Below are 20921 nucleotides of genomic sequence, written 5' to 3'. Positions count from 1 at the left end.
AAATGAGATATTCAGCGTGAAAAGGAAATAGTTTATGACCTTGCTAAAAGGAAATTTAGCAACTCATCAACAACTTTGCTTTGGAAGTGCTTTTTATATTTTGCTTCATCGTATACTATACATCGTTAAACTATAATTATTGTTAAAGACGCCAATGTAAGTGCAGACGTATAGTTTAACCGTAGGTGGTGTAGGTGGAAACAAACAGAGATATTATACAAGGAAGTGATCAAACATGAGCGATGATTGTCTCAGAGCTGAAACGCGTAATAACTATCTGGCTCAACTGATCATGTTACAAATTATTCAAAAAAACAAAACAAATGAAGGTAGCTTGGTGAATGACTTCATTAAGATTTGTTGGAAGTCTTTGTTGGTGATTGTTGAAAATAAAAGGATTTTCAAATAGTTCTCAACTGCTTGTAGCAAATACTTAGATGCCGTAGGAATGTAAAACGGGTTTCAGTTTATAGTTTAGTCAATCAGTTTTTTTAATCTTTTAGTTTTCCAATATTTCAGCACATTTCGTTGTGAAACATCGTATAGTAGTTTTCATCGATGTGTGCGAGGTATTGTATGTGACTGATATTGGTTCGACACCTGAATGCTTAGGCCTTGTTTGCACAAGAAGGTAGAACCTATTCAAAACATAGGTTTACAAATTTGGTCAACATACATAAACGGCATTTAAAATGAAAGTGGTTTTTAGTAAGCCGTTCGCTTCTATGTATGTGGAGACTGTTGAGGTAACATAACGACTGAAAATAAAGAATTGAAACAGAGGTGTTTGGTTCTGTTGTAGATGCCTGAGTGTTTAAAGACCTAAGCTCGGGTCAATAAGTTAGTTAATAACCTAAGTTAGCTTGATGAGTTTATTTCATTCATTTCATGTTACAAATTATTCAAAAAAGCGATACGACGAAGGTAGCTTGGTGAATGACTTTATTAAGATTTGTTGGCAGTCTTTGTTGGTGATTGTTGATAAATGAAGAATTTTAAAATAGTTCTCAACTGCTTGTAGCAAATACTTAGATGCCGTAGGAATGTAAAACATATTTCAGTTTGTACTTTAGTCAATCATTTTTTCTTTAATCTTTTAGTTTTCCAATATTTCAGCACATTTTGTTTCGAAACATCGTATAGTAGTTTTCATCGATGTGTCAAGTATTGTATATGACTGATATTGGCTCGACACCTCAATGCTGAGGCCTTGTTTGCACAAGAAGGTAGAACCTATTCAAAACATAGGTCTACAAATTTGGTCAACATACATGAACGGCATTTAAAATGAAAGTAGTTTGCAGTAAGTCGTTTGCTTCTATGTATGTTGAGGTTACATAGCGACTGAAAATAAAGAATCGTAACACAGAAGCGGTCGTTTCTGCAGTAGATGCCTGAGTATTTAGAGACCCAAGCTTGGGTCAATATGTATCTATGTTGTACGTATCTTAAATGGTAGCTAAGTTAGAGTCAATGAGGCTCGTGCACTCCAACGACATTTAGTGGCCGTGGAGAGATCGTTGTAATGCTGGTATTTGGCAATGCATTAACGACTCTTGCTCCTGTTCAGTGGTTCTGGTGAACAGTTAAACTTTCAGGCAATAGCACAGTATATGTAAAGTCAATGAAGAAAAATAAAAGATGCGATTTGTAATTTTACCTTGTAAGGAAAACGTCTGTCACTTTGGGCAAACAAAGATCAATCGAAATATCTGAACTTTCAAACACAAACCTCAATTAATCAACTTTAATTGTTAAAGATGCATTAAATATAAATTAATATGTATCTATTTTGGACTATACAAAATCTTACATCTTTAACTCACTTTTCAGAAAGTGAAAGAGTCTCTTCTTTCAAACTCTGTAAAACAGCTTACTGGCCAGAAGTTAAAAATCGCTCAAGCAAAACCATTATCTCTTTCATATTCTGAATGGTGAGTAAAAAATCTTTAGCCCATCCGCACTTGTATAGACTTGCTACTTGGTCATATTTAAAAAAAATAGTTTGTATAAACTAAACCCAATACGCATCAACCAAAACTAAGTTTGCAAACAACATTGAAGTTTTTACCCATCTAAGAGCCATAAAACTTCCACGTAGAAAATGAAAATATTTGGGAGTTTTCCCCAAGCCAAAACTGTAGAAAAGCTTCGATTTATAGCGCTATGAAACAATTGCAATATTTATTCTTTAACGTAATTTTGAGTACGACATAGGCAAACACCTTTAAAGGCGTTTTTAAGTCGTAATTTTGTTAAAGTTGGTTAAGTCGTCTTTAAAAAGAGTGGTATAGTTTATAGCCCGTATTAGATTTGATTGCTGATTTTTAAAGCTTTCGAGTTAGGGGAATTCCCAACGATCCACGTCTTTCACGATTAACTACATATTCCAGGTGTTCTTAAACTTTTTGGCACACGCCCCCGGCCCCTTGACGGTACCTAAAAATTTCGCGCCCCACCTCATTGCAAAATAAAAAAGCATTAAACAAAACAACAATTTATTTTTAATTAACTTTCATTAATGTGAAGGATGTAGTTGTTTTTGGGAAACCAAACGTTTTATTCGAGGCTTTGTAGAAGAAATGCACATCTTAGGTCGGCTTCACAGTAAAGTTTGTTCCTAGGTTTTGTCTTTATATTCATGAAGATGACGCTGCAAACGACTTGGTCTCAAAGCGTCTTTGCTTAGCTTTTCTAAGCATATCACACATGGCGGTATGACTTTTCCGTTCACTGTGGTATCTATAAAGCCATACTTCAGATAATTTTGGTCGTACTTTCTCTTTTTTCCACTCATTTTGTGTCAATACAATTAGTTTAATTACTAAAATACCTGGTTATTAAATCAATACTAAAATTAAATTTTACTTCATTTTACGGTTTTAATATTGGCTGACGTTGGTTCTACCCTATTTAAACCGGGTGCGCGACATGTGGTGACATTCCAATGTATTAACATTCCTTTGTTTACGCCTTGCCTCACGCCTTAATTGTTTACGCCTTGCCTCACCCGTTCGCCTCATTCGTTAAAGCCTTGTTAGACTCCGGCGCTTCAGAAAATTTTATCGATAGCTCTTTAGCTAAAAACATCAATTTAAAACCGGAAGGAAAAGTGAGTGATATAAGCTTGGCTTCCACTGAACTGCAGTTGGAAACACAAGGTCATGTTAAAGCAGCCATTCAACTGCTTGGCCGGAGCTACTCTAACGTTGTGCTGGACGTAATGCATAACTCTTGTGCCGATATTATCTTGGGGCAGAAGTTTCTACAAAGACATGAGGCTGTTACTTTCGAATTTGGTGGAGCTGAAAATCCTCTTGTAGTGTCTGCTGCTTCGGAAAAGGTTTTCGCGGTAGCGGCAGCCGATGTTGATCCACCCAACTTGTTCGAATTTATGCAAAAGGATTACTACCCTGTCGCTTCTCGCACGCGTTCCTACTCGAGGGAAGACTCCGCCTTCATAAAAGCCGAAATTAAAAGATTAATTTCCGAAGACATCATTGAGCCGTCGAAATCGCCTTGGAGAGCTCAATTACTAGTGGTGCGAAACCGAGAAAAATGTCGTTTGGTGGTCGACTACTCGCAAACTGTCAATCGCTTCACTTTGCTCGATACTTACCCGCTTCCACGCATCGAGGACATTGTCAACAAGGTTGGAAAGGACAGATACTATAGCTCACTCGATCTACGGTCGGCCTACCACCAGGTACCGATTCGAGCGGAGGAACGCCCATTCACTGCGTTTGAAGCTTTGGGTTGCCTGTATCAGTACAAAAGACTTCCCTTTGGTGTTACAAACGGTGTGGCCGCTTTTCAAAGAGTGATTGACGATTTCATCCGACGTCATAAGCTAAAAAAGGTATTTGCATAGTTGGACGACGTAACAGTTACTGGCGCGACGATAGAAGAACACGATCAAAATTTAGAAGCTTTACTAAATGCCGCGAAGCTTACTGGATTAACTTTCAACGAAGAGAAGTCAAAACTGCGTCAGCAAACCATAAACCTGCTTGGGTACCAGATATCCCACAATCAAGTGAAGCCGGACCCCGAAAGACTCCGCCCGCTACTTGACATGCCTCCACCGAAATCCCCCCGGGAACTTAAAAGAATTTGTGGCATGTTTGCATACTATTCCAAATGGATCGAGAACTTTTCCGGAAAAGCTGGCCCCCTTTTTAAGGCTACCGATTTCCCTTTGAACGCTAAGGCGTCAAATGCTTTTGCCGAGTTAAAAGAAGAAATTGTTAAAGCTAGTCTCAGTAGTATCTCTGAAGATCTGCCGTTCGAGGTTGAGTGCGATGCATCCGACTACGCCGTTGCAGCCACTTTGTCACAAGGAGGGCGCCCAGTGGCGTTTATGTCTCGGACGCTCAGTAAATGTGAACGACGTTATCCTTCTATTGAGAAAGAAGCTACTGCTATCATAGAAGCGGTCCGTAAATGGGCCCATTACCTAAAAGGGAGAACCTTTACATTGGTAACGGACCAACGGTCGGTTTCCTTTATGTTCAGTAAAACCAACAAAGGAAAAATCAAAAACAAAAAAATACTGATGTGGCGTCTAGAACTGAGTCCTTTCCACTATGAAATTCGCCACAGGCCAGGGAAGGAAAATGTTGTCCCCGACGCCCTTTCAAGAGTTTGTGCCACGGTGGATTGCCTAAAAGACTTGTCATCGCTTCATGATTCCCTCGGACATCCAGGCTACGCTCGACTCTATCATTTCATCCGTGTTCGAAACCTTCCATACACTAGCGAGGAAGCAAGAACCGCTTGTAAGTCTTGTCGTGTTTGCGCCGAGGTTAAACCCCGCTTTTTTAAAAGACCGCCTGAGACACTCATCAAAGCTACTCACCCGTGGGAACGTTTGAGTATGGACTTCAAAGGACCCGTTAAAGGGACGAAGCCATATCTATTAGTAATTCTTGATGAATTTAGTCGTTATCCTTTTGTTTATCCTTGCAAGAATATGTCTTCAGACACAGTTATCGATTGTCTCTCCGACCTCTTCTGCTTGTTTGGTTTTCCGGCATACATACATAGTGATCGAGGATCCAGCTTCATGAGTCGGGAACTTAAAGATTTCTTAATGGCTCGAGGAATTGCGACAAGTTATTCTACTCCGTATCATCCTCAAGGGAACTCGCAATGCGAAAGAGCCAATCAAACGATTTGGAGAACTATAAAACTCCTCTTGTCCTCCTACAAAACCTCAGAAGAACATTGGGAACGTGTTCTCCCTCAAGCCCTACACGGAATTAGGTCGTTGTTGTGTACGGCCACTAATGAAACCCCACATGAAAGAATGTTTCCTTTTCCAAGACGGGTGACTCTGGGAAGCTCGATGCCTACGTGGTTGCTGAACCAAGGAACCGTGCTGCTGCGTCGATTTGTGCGAAACAAGGGCGATCCCGTCTGCGATCCTGTCGAATTAATGATGGTGAACCCCACCTTCGCACGAGTTAAATATCCAAATGGAAGGGAGAGTACGGTGTCGACTTCCGGCCTTGCACCTTGCCCACAAGCAAACCCAGCTGACGATGACATTGAGGAAGCCACAGCGTCGGATGTCACTCCACCGTTACGTCAACCGGAATTACGTTTGCCTACAGGCACTGGTGACGGTGTGCGAACAGAAACTGACATTCGAAACGATGGAGACCAGGAAACGTCTTCCGTGGAGACTGATTCACAAACCCCGCGGCGCTCCACGAGAGAGAGAAGACCTCCACAAAGATATGGCGAATGGACTTTGTAGTTTTTTCAAACATTGTAATTACTTATTATTATTAATACTTAATAATTATTTAACCGGGGGAGAATGTGGTGACATTCCAATGTATTAACATTCCTTTGTTTACGCCTTGCCTCACGCCTTAATTGTTTACGCCTTGCCTCACGCCTTAATTGCTTCGCCGCCTTAAATAGAACTGTAGAACGTCATTTCAGTAGCAAGCGCAGTGTCGGTGGGTCGGCTGCTTAATAGTATAAGTTCACATATATAAATGTTATATAGCTGTCACGTTTCGCCTAACTGATTCTATTTGTTTTAGGTCTGTTCAATTCTGTTTTAATAAAGCCTAAGTTGCTCGAATTTAGTGTTTGAGTTTCAAGGTTATGACACGACAATACTATTTTTATTATGTGTGGCCGACACTGCACACAAATTTTCAATCGTTAATGACTTGAAAAGTATACGTCGTAAACTGATCGGATATTTACAGGTTAGTAGCAAAAACATCTGGTTTCCTGTATACATCATTATTGTAAAACTAAAGAAAATGCATTTAGTGTAAGTTAAGTATTTCTACAAGTGATACATTTGTAAAAGTTTTTCTTGTTACGCCGCCCCCCGTTGTGAGAAAAAACAGGTCACCGCTAAAAGAGAACACAAGAGAACAGTTAGTCGAGCTAGGATTGCGTGAATGAGTAAAGGAAAACAATACGCTTCAATGCGGAGAGACACCAAATATTATGACGTAACAATTGACGTATTTCAGAATCCAAATTTCAAAAATAAAATTGCCATCGTGACACACTTCAAAATTTTAGTAAAAATGAACCTATAGCGAAAGTCAAGAAAGCATGTTTAGACATAGGCTAGCTCATATAATAGACAGTTTGTCATCTCTCGCGCCCCCCTTATGAATGTTACACGCCCCCCAGTTTAAGAACCACTGGCATATTCGCTTTATTCTTCCCTTTTAGTTTTGTTCAGACGAAAAGAAGTACAGTGTCTTTCAGTCCAAATTCAACATGCACCGGTACTTATTCGAATGTAATTATTCGAAGTATTTCAGCAAACAAAACTTTCCACATAGTTAACAACTTTACTGGTGAATTATAACATTTTGCTCACAATTACATATCATAATTTTTCACATAATTGAAAAGGTGCATGGAAATTTTGCAGACAATGTTTTCAAGTTTGTTTAGTGACCAGTTTTGTTATTCCCTCAATCAAAGTCTTACATCCAGATTTGCATCGAATCTTGTATTTTACAAAAAGCAACGAAACAAAAATGAAACAACAAAACTTCTCGTTATTTGGTTGGCTTTAAAATGGTACGTAGCTTGTTAAACATACAAAACAGCTTATGTGTTAGTGATTTTGATAAGTGAAGATGACAACATACAGTAATGAGAGCACGAAATAAATTGTTTTTTAGAAATGAAGTTCTAAATCAAAATTTTGAGAGTGATCAAAGAAAACTTGAACTATATAAATTTTTTGCATAATTTACAATCATTGTCAATTTGTAACTAATTGAAAAAAAAAAAGTTTTTGATATGTGTAATTGTTATAAAATATAATGTAACATTTAGAAAAAAAAATTTACTTGCTGAGTATAAGTATAGTTGTGATCATAGTCAACTTGTTTGTTTGTACAGTATATGTGGCTTGAAGATTAAATTATGTGGATTTCATGTTGTTTAAGGATCGGCTAGCTTTGATTAACTATTGTTTGTTTAGCAGTATTTGTCAGCCAATGCCAAACTTCCCACAAATTAACAGCTAATACATTTATTTAAAAGATAAAGCTTTTGAGAATGGAAGCAGTACAACGATATTTATACCATATTATACCTATATTATACCTAACATTGATCACTCATGCTTACAATTGTGTATATTTGTCACAACACTAATGTGTGTTAGATTATACTTGATGTCAAGTTTCTTGTAGAAATAAACGATTAAATATTTCAACTGTGAGCCAAAGCACAACATTAGATGATAAAATATGCAAAAAAATCTACCATTAAGCTTATCAGTTAAAGATGCATTTAACACTTTTTTGAACTATCAGTGTAGTATTGTATTGGTTTAATTTTTATTTATTAAATACAACGCATTGACCTAACACTTGATACTTTATGATTTCTTTGCTAATTTGTAGTATTTTAAATTGTTAAATAACAACAATCACCAATACTTAAAAGGTATATGACAGAGCTTTGAAAAATCAAACAACAGGAAATAATTTTCATCAACTCATTTTAAGCAGTGTTCTGTACTAACTCTCATAAGAATTTACTTTTATAATATTTAACAAAGCAAAGTAACTACAACCACTGCATATAAAATTAATATCATGGTTTATACTTTACACTTGCAGTTATTCTACAAACAGCTGTGCTTATATATGGACATATGGATAGGACGTAATATATGCGTAAGAGCAATTGAAGCATTGTCTAAAACAATTTAATATCAAGGCATTTACAGTTTTTAGGTTACACCGTTGCTGGTAATGGAATCAACATTGTTTTATAGCGACTTGATTTGTAATAAGTTTGACATTAACAGCGCTTGTGGCCACTGACGGAAATGTTCAGCCCGATTTTGTTTGCGTCAGGTAACAACAGGAAGTAATTTGCAACTTTTACTAATTTCTGCAAATCTCTTAATTCGCTAATATTTCTATCTCTAACATATTCTAAGCTTTGAACTTTCGACATAATTTCATATTATTGGTACAAATGCATTCCACCGTGATTAGCAAAAACATGAATAGCTGTGGCATATTGAAAATGTTCATTGTTGCAAATTCCGTAAGTTGTGTGTTAAATGTTGTAACGTTCATTTTCCAGCACTTCTACGATTTACACTGCTGATACAAGGACAAAGCATATCCCCACTCACTACACCATACCCTGTACAAGCAACCGACTCCACTGTGGTTATCACTGCTACAGTTTCACCACCATCGGTGATCTCATCAGGAGGAAACTTGATTGTTGACTGGAGACTTAGTGGAGTATGTGCTTATTTATAACCAAATTTTGACTACAAACTACTATGGTTTTGTTTGTTGTGTTTTTCTATACTATCCTATAATATTTTGATATTTTAACTAACTTACAGGTTCAGGTTGCGCAAGCAGGATATGTCCCATACCCTGATGTTGTTAGCGCTGTCGGATCTTCCATCTACTCCAGTCGTATAAATATCAGGTGACTATATGGGTTGATGTTTAGATGGACGGGTGATGAAACTCTTTGAAATTCTTTTTCAACTTGATTTTTATTATGAATATATTATAACAATTTTTATTCAAATACATTTTAACATTTTTAGCTTTTCTACAGCAGAGTACTAGTCAGCTTTTCGTTGACAGCTTAATATACGTTGCATAAAAATTCATAAAAGTTTATCTCAAAACGTTTCCAGTGTTATGTTATTTCGTTGATTTTATCCGCAATATGCATATTCGTTAGTTATTAATATTTCTTTACACAGACTTGCAAACGTAGAAATTGTTGAATAAACCTTAAATAAGTGATGTTGATGTAATGATTATATTATTTATTATAAGATTATTTATTATAAAATGACTTCAATTGAACTGTGGTACCTCAGTGATGTAACGTGTCACTTATCTCCAACAGTGCAGTTGCTACGTCAGTATCAAGCTTCACCACACAACTCACCATTGCACGACTGAAAGCTGAAGAAGATGGGTATTTGGTTCAACTTAGTGGTTCTAGTGTCGATTCACAATCCATTGTACTTAATATAAGAGGTGTGGCACGCTCATTCCAGAATAATATATTTAGATTGTTTTATATTATTTAATGTCATCTGTCCATCATTTCATTTTACTTGCAGGATTCCTTTCATAAGTAAAACTTTTTCCTGTTTAATAACCTGACATTAATAAGCAGTTCAGATAACTAGCAAAACAATTATATTGTTGTAGACGACTATCTTATTCGAATATTCCTGAAATTATTTATGAAAAAGTTAATTTATGCCAAGTTGCCGATCAAACGAGCAAACAATTCTTCCATGTTAGGAGGAAGTTGTCGATGTCAATTGAACCAACAATGCTCCTATTCATAGATAAAAACATGATGAAGTTTTCACACGGTATCGAGGTTGCAATATTCTGTGACTATAATTAACATTACACTGCTATTACATCCAGGAACAGTATAATTTTTAAATCCATATTGTTGTTGATTCTTGCCATAATTCGTTATCTTACCTATATTTAAAAGTGTCATTGTTGTTATATATTAAACCATTAGAATGGCAAAACAATAGCTCAAAATTGGTTTCAAGTGTTTCAAATTGGATCACTTGAAAATTGCTAAGTGCATGAAACTGTTGGTCCATTAATCAGTTGATCAATAGCAATCAATCAGTTATTCAACATCGAAGTTGCAATATTCTGTTACTACGCTGCTTATCTGTTAAAAGCATTGTTAAATTAAATATGTTTTTTGAAATAAAAGGTAATCTTAGTTTAAAGCATTTAACACTTAACAGCTATTACATCCAGGAACAGTAGAATTTTTAAAACCATAAACAAGCATTATTCAACAGATGTAGTTTATATGAGACCCAATACTTTATGGAGCTACAAGCTATTCATTTGTTATTATCTTTGTTAAATTCAATACAATTGTTGGTAAACAGGTAGTCTTAAAAAATGTCCAAGCTTAACCTATAAGCTGTTTGATTCTTTGTTTGGAAAGTAAGTAGATAGTACAAAGAGAAAATGTTTTCAATCATGAAATATCATAAGCTTTGGTACTAAAGTGCTTCAAATAATTTGTACGAAATTTATATGCACGACTACAAAATGATGTAGTCTTTGCATAATAAAAATTGGTTTTCTCTCATTTTTTAATAACATAAAATTGATTCAACGCAATTTATGTTTATTATATATTATAATATCTTTTGCTTTTTAACTAAAACATCAGTTGTATGTCGCTTGGGCCGAAACAATTGCACTAACATGGTAGTATAAAGTAGGCCTACTTAATTATGCTACTTTATACACTTGATACTAATAGATGTGCAATTTGCCGCAGATTGCAACTCCTCACTTCCATATGATGTTATTGTGGATGCAACTTCCAGGATATTCAACTCACCAGGAAAGTTTGCTTGTTCTAACGGAGGAGACTTGTTTTATTCAAATGGTACAATGCTGACATCTAGTGACACTACTTGTCTGGAATCAGCAGAATGGAGTGGTCAGAAAAATCTGCAATGTTGGACAGGTAACTAATTATTTTTGTTGTCAAAAACGTTCATGTGATAAGCTAGCCATAAGTAATGAAAGCTGTTTACACTCATTACTCAATGTAGCATTGTGTTTTATCCAGCACCCAGTGTATCCCTTTCAAGCAGTTCAATTAAAGGCAATAAACTGACTGTGATTGAAGGCAATGATTTGACTTTGACTTGTAATTATGATGATGTCATTCCTGCTGGAAATACTTCGACATTTTATATTGGCGGAAAGAACTACAATAGGACACAGGTGAATCAATTTTATGACCTTGTATTTACAGGTCTATTTTTGTAACATGACAACAATTTTACAAAGGGAGAGCCATTCATATTGTCTTCATTACAAAGAAGTGACAACAACAAAACAGTCTCATGTCAGGCTGTCACTCCTTATACTGATCTCTATCCTGCAAGCGGAAGATCATCAGAATCTACACTGAATGTATTATGTGAGTAAAAGATAATTTAGGATAACAACGATATCATTTAATTTTACTTTAGATTGTACCAACTATAAATATAATGCTTTAAACAGACAAGAAATGAACAGAACAAAATTGATAGCATGACAGTAATAATTTTGCCAACTGTAGACAAATATATGCAAAAAAGTGACAACATGCTGACAATTCTAAAGATGGTTTAACAAACCAAACAGAAATTAATGGTTTAGGTAATAATCTATGTTAAATTTTTAACTGGCAAATTAAATGTGTAACATTAACTGTTCTTTCTTGGTAATCTTTTCAAGTATAATTGGGCTTAGGGCCTCTTTTTCCTATAAGAAAATAATTTGACAAGTTTCCTCTATAGCTCACAACATTTTGCATTTCTTTCACAATCAGTCCAACCGATGTTGACGTCCGTCCGTCCTTTTGCTTAGTTATCTTCACCAGGTAGTATTTGGTCTGATAGATAGTCTGATCTTTCAATTTTTGCCAATACCATCCAAGTTATTGCTATAGTTATAGGGTGCTGCTCATGTAAGCAAAATATGTGACCATTTTAGCATAATCGGCGTTCTATGCTAATCTATTCGAGTTTTTATGACTTTGCAATTCTGAAAATCTCCTTGTTCGTGATCCAATCATACCAGAACAGTTTTAGCTGCTTTCTTAAGTACTTAGTTAAGTTCATATGAATAAATATTACACAAAGCGACGAAGCAGGTTAGAAATAGGCGTTTTTAATGAATTGTCTTTAAGTGTTAACCTATGTCAGATGTCTTCAATATTGCCAGTGCTGTACCAAGATAAGTCTACAAGTCAACTTTTTCCCATAGTTCTTGTTGATTAGCCTTGACCTCAATTGTTGGATTACTGTAGTTGCTTATATCTTCAATATCTTGATCTTCTTGTCACTAATCGTCGATCCAGTCTTTCCTGCATTTTGCTGAGGATAAATGGATTGGTATTTTACAACAACTGTAATTAATATCACATTGACAGGGGCACCAGAAGCATGGAAGCAGCCTACCTTTGCCTTAAGAAAAAGACAGTTAGTAGCATCATAGATGGTGATTGTTCCAACACATTTTTCTAATTATTACAAGAAACAATGGTCATGTTAGACGTTTATGAGGAGATTTTTGCACCCGTGAATCACCAACATGTGCACCAACTTCCGTAAAGTGTTCGTTAAATTCTATGCAACTTTGGAGTAAGATGCATTTAAACAAAGATGAAAGAACCATTTAAAAAAGATTACTTAGTTCCTATGGTGCTATGTTTTAAGATGACTGGAACTTTTTGTGAAAAGCTGCCCTTGCATAGGAAAAAACTTCTATTTGTGTTCTGTTTTTGTGCTCTGCAAAATTTTAACATGACTCATTCAAACACAGTCAGTGGTTGCATAAACATTTATGATCTTGATCAATCAAGTCTGTTCTCTTGCACTGCTGGAAATGTAGCTGGTTCCAGGTCAAGCAATGATGAAACCATCACTTTGGTTCTTTGTTGTTTTAGCTGAAATACCTTAAAGCTAGACATTAGAACCAAATGCTATTGGCTCTATTAGTTACAGTGATGAGCTTAATACAACATATTTGCTACTACAACGAAGAAGTAACATTTTTAAACGTGCATCTCTTGGATACATGCAAATTTTTCACCGGTCATTTGCTGATACCTTAAAGAAGAAGCAGGCAACAACATAGTTTTTGTTTTTTTGCAAAACTTCGTTTTTGTTGGTAGATGTGCAAGCGTTGTAAAGTGTTCAAGACCTTGTTATAGGTATCAAACTTTTCTACGTAAGAATAAGTAATGGGCAAATAGAGATTTACGACAAAGTCATTTTTGCTCAGTGTTGCCTCTGAATTATCATAAGTTTGTTGAGTTAAAACAGCTTTTACAAAGGCAGTGACAACCAATATAGTACAAAATAGTCACTGCTTACCCAGCTCAAGCATAAACTATGAGGTTGTCACGCACTACAAGTCAGAGCCATTTTACTTGATGTGCTGACCATCTCCAGCTAAAGGCTTAGCATGACTGGTGACTATATTAGATACACAGAAGCGACAATACAGTATAGTTTGACGACATTATAGTATTTATCACTGTTGAAAATATACTTGATGTGGACTTACTGATAAGTTTATAAGTTTGTGACAGACAATTAAGCTTTCATGAACGATATTGCAACTTGGTTCTATCATTTTTTAAGTTATTCCTTTTTTTCTATAAAAAGGGAAAATGAATAGAGTACGATGAGCATGATTACTCGTTGCTTTGATTGTAACTGTGTGAAGTTTAAAATAAATTTTTGCTCTTTCTACATTGTGGGTTCTCCAAATTAGAACAATACCATGAAAAATTAAAGACAATTAAAAACTTCTCAGAAAGAGCATGATTTTATTGTTTTTTATGTTTGTTTTGAATTCATTGTAACACATCATTTTTCAAATTGATAGATGCACCTGATACAGTTATCAGCAAAATTGAGCTTTCTCAATACACAATAGTTGCAACAGAAGGATATCTTTTGAGATCAGATGAAAATCTCACCATGCAGTGCATATATGGTGAAGCAAATCCATCTCCTACTTGCACCTGGAACATTTATTCACAACTTATTCTACAGATGCACCTGCCACAGTTACCAACAAAGTTGAGCTTTCTCAATATACAATAGTTGCAAAAGAAGAATATCTTTTGAGATCAGATGAAAATCTCACCATGCAGTGCGTATATAGTGAAGCAAATCCACCTGCAAACTGTAACTTCACATTTCATATGACTCAGTCAAACACAGTCAGCTCAGTCAGTGGTTGCAGCATAAGTTATGATCTTGGCCAATCAAGTCTGGTCTCTTGCACTGCTGGAAATGAAGTTGGTTCAAAATCAAGCAATAATGAAACCATCACCGTGGTTCCAGCACAACGTAAGAACTTTTTTGTTATTAGTGTTATTACACATTACAGTCAAATGTAATGGAGAAAATCCGTACTTGGGTGCATTAACTTGCACAATTTCTTTAGGCATTCCTGAATTCAATGTGATTTTAAGTAACGTCACAAGCACTGGAGGATATATGATGTCTTTTGTTGGAGAAGATGTGACTTTTTCCTGCACTATTGGTTACAGCGACGAGCTTAATACAACATATTTATTTTATCAATCAAATAACATCATCAATACTGGCCCAAGCATTACCTTGTCTGTAAAACCTTCTGATACAGGGAATTATTCGTGTATAACGATGGATAGCTCTGGAACTTATAGCTCATCGATATACCTTGATGTTCTTTGTGAGTATGAACAGTCGGTTGCATGCAGACCATACTTTGCTTGGAGTAATTTGTCATAATTATGTAAAAAAATTTGCAATTCTTTCTTGGAAATTGTTTTCACCCGTAACCCTGGTGGTTATGTCAGCAACATATTCGACCAATTTAAAGCTTTAATGCAACTATTTACCTGAATGTTATATGTGAGTTCTACTGAAGTGTTAGAATGTTCGTGAAATGATGTTGCTGTAAAAAATATTTCGATTGTGTATTTTGTTTTATGATTTGATTCACTCGTAGTGGCTGGTAGTGTAAATAATAAATATACAAAATTGGAATTAGCATGCACAGTAGCACCAACAATTCAACCACTATCCTTTAATTAAATACTTTATTTGAATCGAACAAATGAATTTCAATTCTTTCAAAACATGTTTACATGCTCTATATTTTGATCATTAAACCTTCTTGATAATTATTGCTGATATTGCACTCATATCTGCTTTTAATAAACGAACTTGGACATTTTTTCTATCCATGGGTTGCTTTGTGATTGGTTTGAGTTAGTGATGTTTAGAAAATCAAATTAGATACATACGTAAGTTTACATTAATTATATCCATGTGTAACATCTGCAATAAAAATGATACTTCTAATTTAAAGTTTTGCAAAAAATAATGTGAATATTTTGAAAAACAGGATTTTTTGACAAACCACTCTTAAGTATCTAAACTTTAATGATCTTGCCCAATAAAACTAATGTTTGTATTTCCAGATGCTGCAACACAGGATGATAGCATTCCAACTTGTAATTGGAATTTGAATGAAACTGGAATCTGCTCTGTTGTGTTTTTCTCAAATCCAAACTCCCAATTTGTATCATTGAGCAAAAATGGCAAGTTTTCACTTGATTTCTATGGTCATTTAATTTCTTCGTTTTATAAAGCTGAATTTCTTAAAGAGTTTTTAAGATGCCAGTTGAAAACATGATAGTTCCGTTATCGGCAGTCTTATAATTTAATATGCACAGCCCTGCGCAAACTTGAAAACTCTTCTGTAAAAGCTGAATCTTAGCGAAATGAGATTGACCAATTGCTGCTTGCCAAACGATATTGTGCAGCATGCGAGACGTTTCTGTAAAGCAGTCTCAGTTTAGGTTTTTGGAAAAATATCAAAATTCAAATCATTCTACTTAAAGCAATTTCACCGAAGAATAATACTTCATGAAATATTGCCACTATATTTCAATATAATGCACACAATTATGTTTTAGCTAGCGTTTAATTTTTAAGGTACCATAAACAAAAAGTAAATCCTTATTGATACTTGAATAACCAAGCTACTATTAAGTGTGATTAGACGATTGTAAAATTAAAAGAAAACCGGTTTTCAAGCTGATTGAAAAAAGTTTGTTTTACTGCATTGATATTGCTACCAATGAAACTTTGTCAGGTCAAAGGAACACCAATATGGGACCAAATAACGGCACAAACTAATTCTGACAACATAAATGTTTGACCTGGTCACCTTGAAATATCTCAACCCCCTTTTAGGCTTTTGAGTTTACAAAGGTTGCCTATTCCTGATTTAAACTTTAAAGGAGCAATATTGTCCAAAGCTAAATCAATTTTTTTGTTGCGCTATGATGAGATTATGTTACAAATCATTATATTCACATTATTAAATCACGATTATGCAAAGAATGCAATGTAAGTGAAAAACAAAACAACTGAAACTTAGTTGTAGCAGATTAAAAGTTTGCCAAATATTTTGAAGTCTGATTAGCTTAGGCAAAGTATTCCACTCAATTGAAGAAAAAAAGTTGGGAAGGGAATACAACTTAGACAAACTTAAAATGATGGAGTTTTAACTGGGACCAAGCGATATACGGCAAAAGGCAAGTTCTGCTGTGGAGTACTAAACTCTTCGCATTTATCACTTCCTGAAAAGGTTTAAGTGAAAACTTTTCCACAGTCGTTCTTTAATTGATTTACTATTAGTTTACACTCGATTAGTGACTGCTAGGTCTCTTTATTAATTAAGTTGACAAATTTATTCACCAGGATCATCAGTGGCAAGTGATGGTTCAATGACTATAGAATCAACTGGTGACCAAGGCCAACAAACTTTCACATTCACCCGAACACAAGTAAGTAATTGGAATAACATTTATGTAAAGTAAGGATGACACACAGATAAGAAATTCTTGGATTTGTGTTGATTGCCTTAAATTTTGCACCAAGATAGTTTAAAACCGGGTCATTAAAATTTGAGAAAGACTCGATTGTTATGCGGCCTTCTATTTGGAGACCATTTCTTTGATATTTAGCAACCAATAGCTAGGCTAAGATTTGCATTAGAGGTGTATATAGAAATTTAAACATACTGTTTTTGCTGTGTTTCTGATGTAAGATACGAACAAATGTTCCGAAATTTTCAAAATAGACCTTATTAAAATCCTTCACAAAGGCCTCAAACCTTTGGAGCATTTTACGTTTAAGTACTTGATTAATATTTATGCCAGTAATGTTTAACTATATGTTTTATAGAATATGTTTATTTTCGTTCTGATAAATGATTTTTGTATTGTAATAAAGATTGCCATCATTATTATGTTGATAATATTTAATTGCTTTGCATAATAACAATTTTCATTAAATAAAAAATAATTAATTTACCTTAAAAGTTTGACCTCTAAAAATTTTACAGGTAACAAATTCAGACAATGGAAGATACGAGCTCACCGTGAAATCTTCAAGCAGCACTTTATTTCCAAATAGTGTTTTACTTTTTGACATTGAAGTTGTGGACAATACAGATGGCAATGGGGAGCCACCTGGCACTCCTGGTCTCTCCACTGGTGCAATTGCTGGGATTATTGCTGGTGTTGTGATGGTCATTTTATGTGCAGCTGGTTATGGTGTTTATAGATGGAGAAGTGGATCTCAGGGGAAAAGTTTGTTTATTTTTTGGATTTGCTTGATTATTTTTGTTGAAACTGACTTACTTGGAACTTAGGTTTTATATTTATGTTCCAGTATTCTTTCTATATTGTCTCCATCTGTAGTTTGTGGCTATCTTAAATGTACGTTGTTACTTGTAAAATGTTTTGACAAACTTCTTGAAGTCTTGTAATTTATTTTTAAAATCTTTTGGAATTGTTTTTTGTCTCAATGTTCAGTTTGTAAATATCTTTAATGTTAAGTGTTTTTTTAAAAATATTTTCTAAACTTGTCGGTATAAAATTACAAACTCTTATCACTGTATTATTGTTGTGCAGAAGGAAGTCAGCCCAATGAATTGTATCCTACTGGCAGCAGAGATCACGTCGTAACAGGTGAAATAATGCTTCGTGTGTTTTTATGAAAAAATTCTAATAAAGCAGACTACACAATAGGCTAATTGAGTTTGTAAATGACAGTTCAGTGCCAGAAATCTAAGTAATTTTGTTTAATTAGTGTTGCTGAAATAAAACTTAATATCCAGTTCGCTTGAGTAGGTTTTGAAACATTCGATTGTTTTTGGTACACATTGATTTCACAATTTAGAACATGGCAATAAAGATTTTTTAGTTGTAACAAGTGTTAGTTGGATGAGAATGTTACATTTAAAAGCATAATAACACATCACAATCGCTTGTTATTTGCAACTTAAGTTTGAACGATATTCTTGCCTTGTTTAAGAGCATTGAAATAGCAGTATTTTTGTGATTAGAGTTTGCACTACTATTTAAATTTTGTCTTTGTATTTTTTTAACAACTGACCTTTTTAATTTTTCCAGATCAACCCGGTTACATTGAATTTTCTGCAAATGATTCAACCCAAGTAAGCAAGACTTGCAGTGTGACAATGAAAATTGAAATCTTATCAATTCATTATATGGAAAATAGCTTGTGTGTAGTTTGAAATCAAATTAAAGTTGTAAAATATATTCATCGCAGATAAACTCAGATAACCAAAGAAAATATGAAGTAGTTGGTCCAGTTGAAGGTATGTCTAAATATATTGTCTATACAGTAACGTTGCATAGGTTTATGAGTTTCAAAATGTCATGACTGTTTTTGTAAGAACTATAAACTATTTTTTGCGTTTATAAATGTGTAGATGAAAATGGATATCTTGCGGTTAATGGAAGCACAACTGGTCACTTGGTAATTCCTGTTTTATTTTAAATGTAACGCAGCAGCATTGATTGCAGCTGCTTGAATCTTACTTTGTTTGAATTTTGCAGAGAAACAGAGTTTCAAATTCCCAGCCAGAAACTGGTAAATCATCTTATTTACAATTTTTCTGTATTAGACAAATTACAGCTTAATACCACAGCAGTATGAAGTATAAGGTTTATTGTGGGCACACCAAATAACATACTAACATCTTCACCTTTGCAAAGCAGCGACAAATGTACACTTTGTGTTTAGTAAGCTCCTTTTCCACTTCCTTAATTGCATGTGAGCATGTTTTTATTGTGCTGTATCTAGAATGGCGTCGTAATTTTTTTCCACAAGGTTGATGGCGAAAAATATACAAGACGATAATATTGATAATGTAGGGTTTATCAATATTTGCTCAATTTTGCTTTTCATGTCTATGACCTGACAGTTTTTTTATGTTTTTCTTTTATACTTTTTTGCTTTTACAAATAACAGCTTAATACCACAGCATGATGTTTATGGTGGAGGGAACAAATACTGTAACATAGAAATAACATCAAACTAAAGTAAAATTTGACCAACTGAACACTTTATTACGCAGACAATGCAGGTTACATTGTCGTGAATGGAGAGGAATCCAGTGCTGAGTCGAACAATCAAGGACATGCATCAAGTAGTTCAAGAAGATATGAGAATATTGAAGGTGCTTATGATGACGTCATCACTACTCCACGTGCTCATACTGAGGTGAGAAAAATTAAACTGAAGTCGTTGAACTAATTCATAAAAATCAAACCTGAAGTAGAAATATGATTTCAAAATTATATTTCTATTAAACCTTGTTTCACAATCTTGGACAACAGAAAAACTCAAGAAGATATAAAAATGTTGAAGGGCCTTATGATGAAATCAACAACTCATAGAAATTGACTTACCAGAGCTTATATATTTCTATTATTTCTTCGGTAGTTTTCATTACATAATTTCTTGGAAATATTTTTCGATAAATGCTGCATTGATTGTTTTGTCTTGTACCCCATTATTATCTATCGTTGTTTTTTTTAAATTGCTACAGTGCAGTTGTAAACTATGAAGTTCATCCTGTGAACTGTTTCTATTTTATCTTGAATGCTTTCAATCAGACTACTTTTGTGATCAACATAGTTTGTACTCGCGTTACGTGGAATATTTCATGCATTTTACCTCAAGCATTTTTACGTAAATATTGTTGTCAAAACATGAAAATTTTATTTTTTTGAAACAAATCATTGAAATTTTTTAACAGCGATTCGTTCTATTTTTGGCATCTTTCCGAAACCACTCTTAAACGCCAGGTGGTAAACCGCTATCTTACTTGGCCTGGTGCCATCAATGTATTGTGATGTAACACATAAAGACTGGAGAAATACGTTTTTAAACCTAACATTCCAACGTGCATGAAATGATTGTCATAACCAGTCAAAGTGAAAATCCTTCACTGTTCAGCATCTCAACCTTTTACATGCCGCTGTAGTGCTCAATGTTATATGACTGCGTATATCGTTTATAATAAGGAGATAGCACTTACATTGTTTTTGGACGTGTTTTTACTGGTGTTGTGAAATCTTGCACCACTAACGCGGCAGGTTAATTCATTTTATCTTCTCTGTGTATGTATTGGTCGCGTTCGTCGCTATAGCGCCATTGTACTTAACAACTTTTTCCATTTTTCGTCTATTAATTAGTAATTAATAGTTTGTGTTTTATATTGTGCTGTAACAGTGTTTAGCCTTATGCTTTTGTTTATGCTCTCTATGATTAATATCGAAATAATGGACGATAGAGTTTTTATCAGCATAATTTCATTTTAATATTCAAGTCTTACGTGTTTTATAACTATAACGTGCAATCATTGTATGAATAGATTAATTTTTATGAATTAATGCTATAAATCACTTTCTAATTGAAATTAGTTTGATTCGTCGTGGGTTCGTCGAGTTCTTTGAATAGTGCAGTCCTTTGTAATGAA

General features: G+C 34.7%; 1 protein-coding gene and 1 long non-coding RNA gene across 2 annotated transcripts in view; both read left to right on the top strand.

Moving 5' to 3' along the window:
• The window catches only part of LOC143445778 (uncharacterized), a 69978-nt gene that overhangs the window by 37227 nt on the left and 11830 nt on the right, over positions 1–20921 (top strand). The gene's annotated exons all lie outside the window — the stretch shown is intronic.
• On the top strand, positions 19520–20113 carry LOC143445784 (uncharacterized). Its single transcript, XR_013113864.1, has 2 exons — positions 19520–19660; positions 19777–20113. It is a non-coding gene; the product is annotated as an uncharacterized LOC143445784 (long non-coding RNA).

This window comes from Clavelina lepadiformis, chromosome 2 (assembly GCF_947623445.1).
Source record: "Clavelina lepadiformis chromosome 2, kaClaLepa1.1, whole genome shotgun sequence".
In the NCBI taxonomy this organism is placed as follows: Eukaryota; Metazoa; Chordata; class Ascidiacea; order Aplousobranchia; family Clavelinidae; genus Clavelina; species Clavelina lepadiformis.
This window is presented reverse-complemented; position numbering and strand designations above follow the sequence as displayed.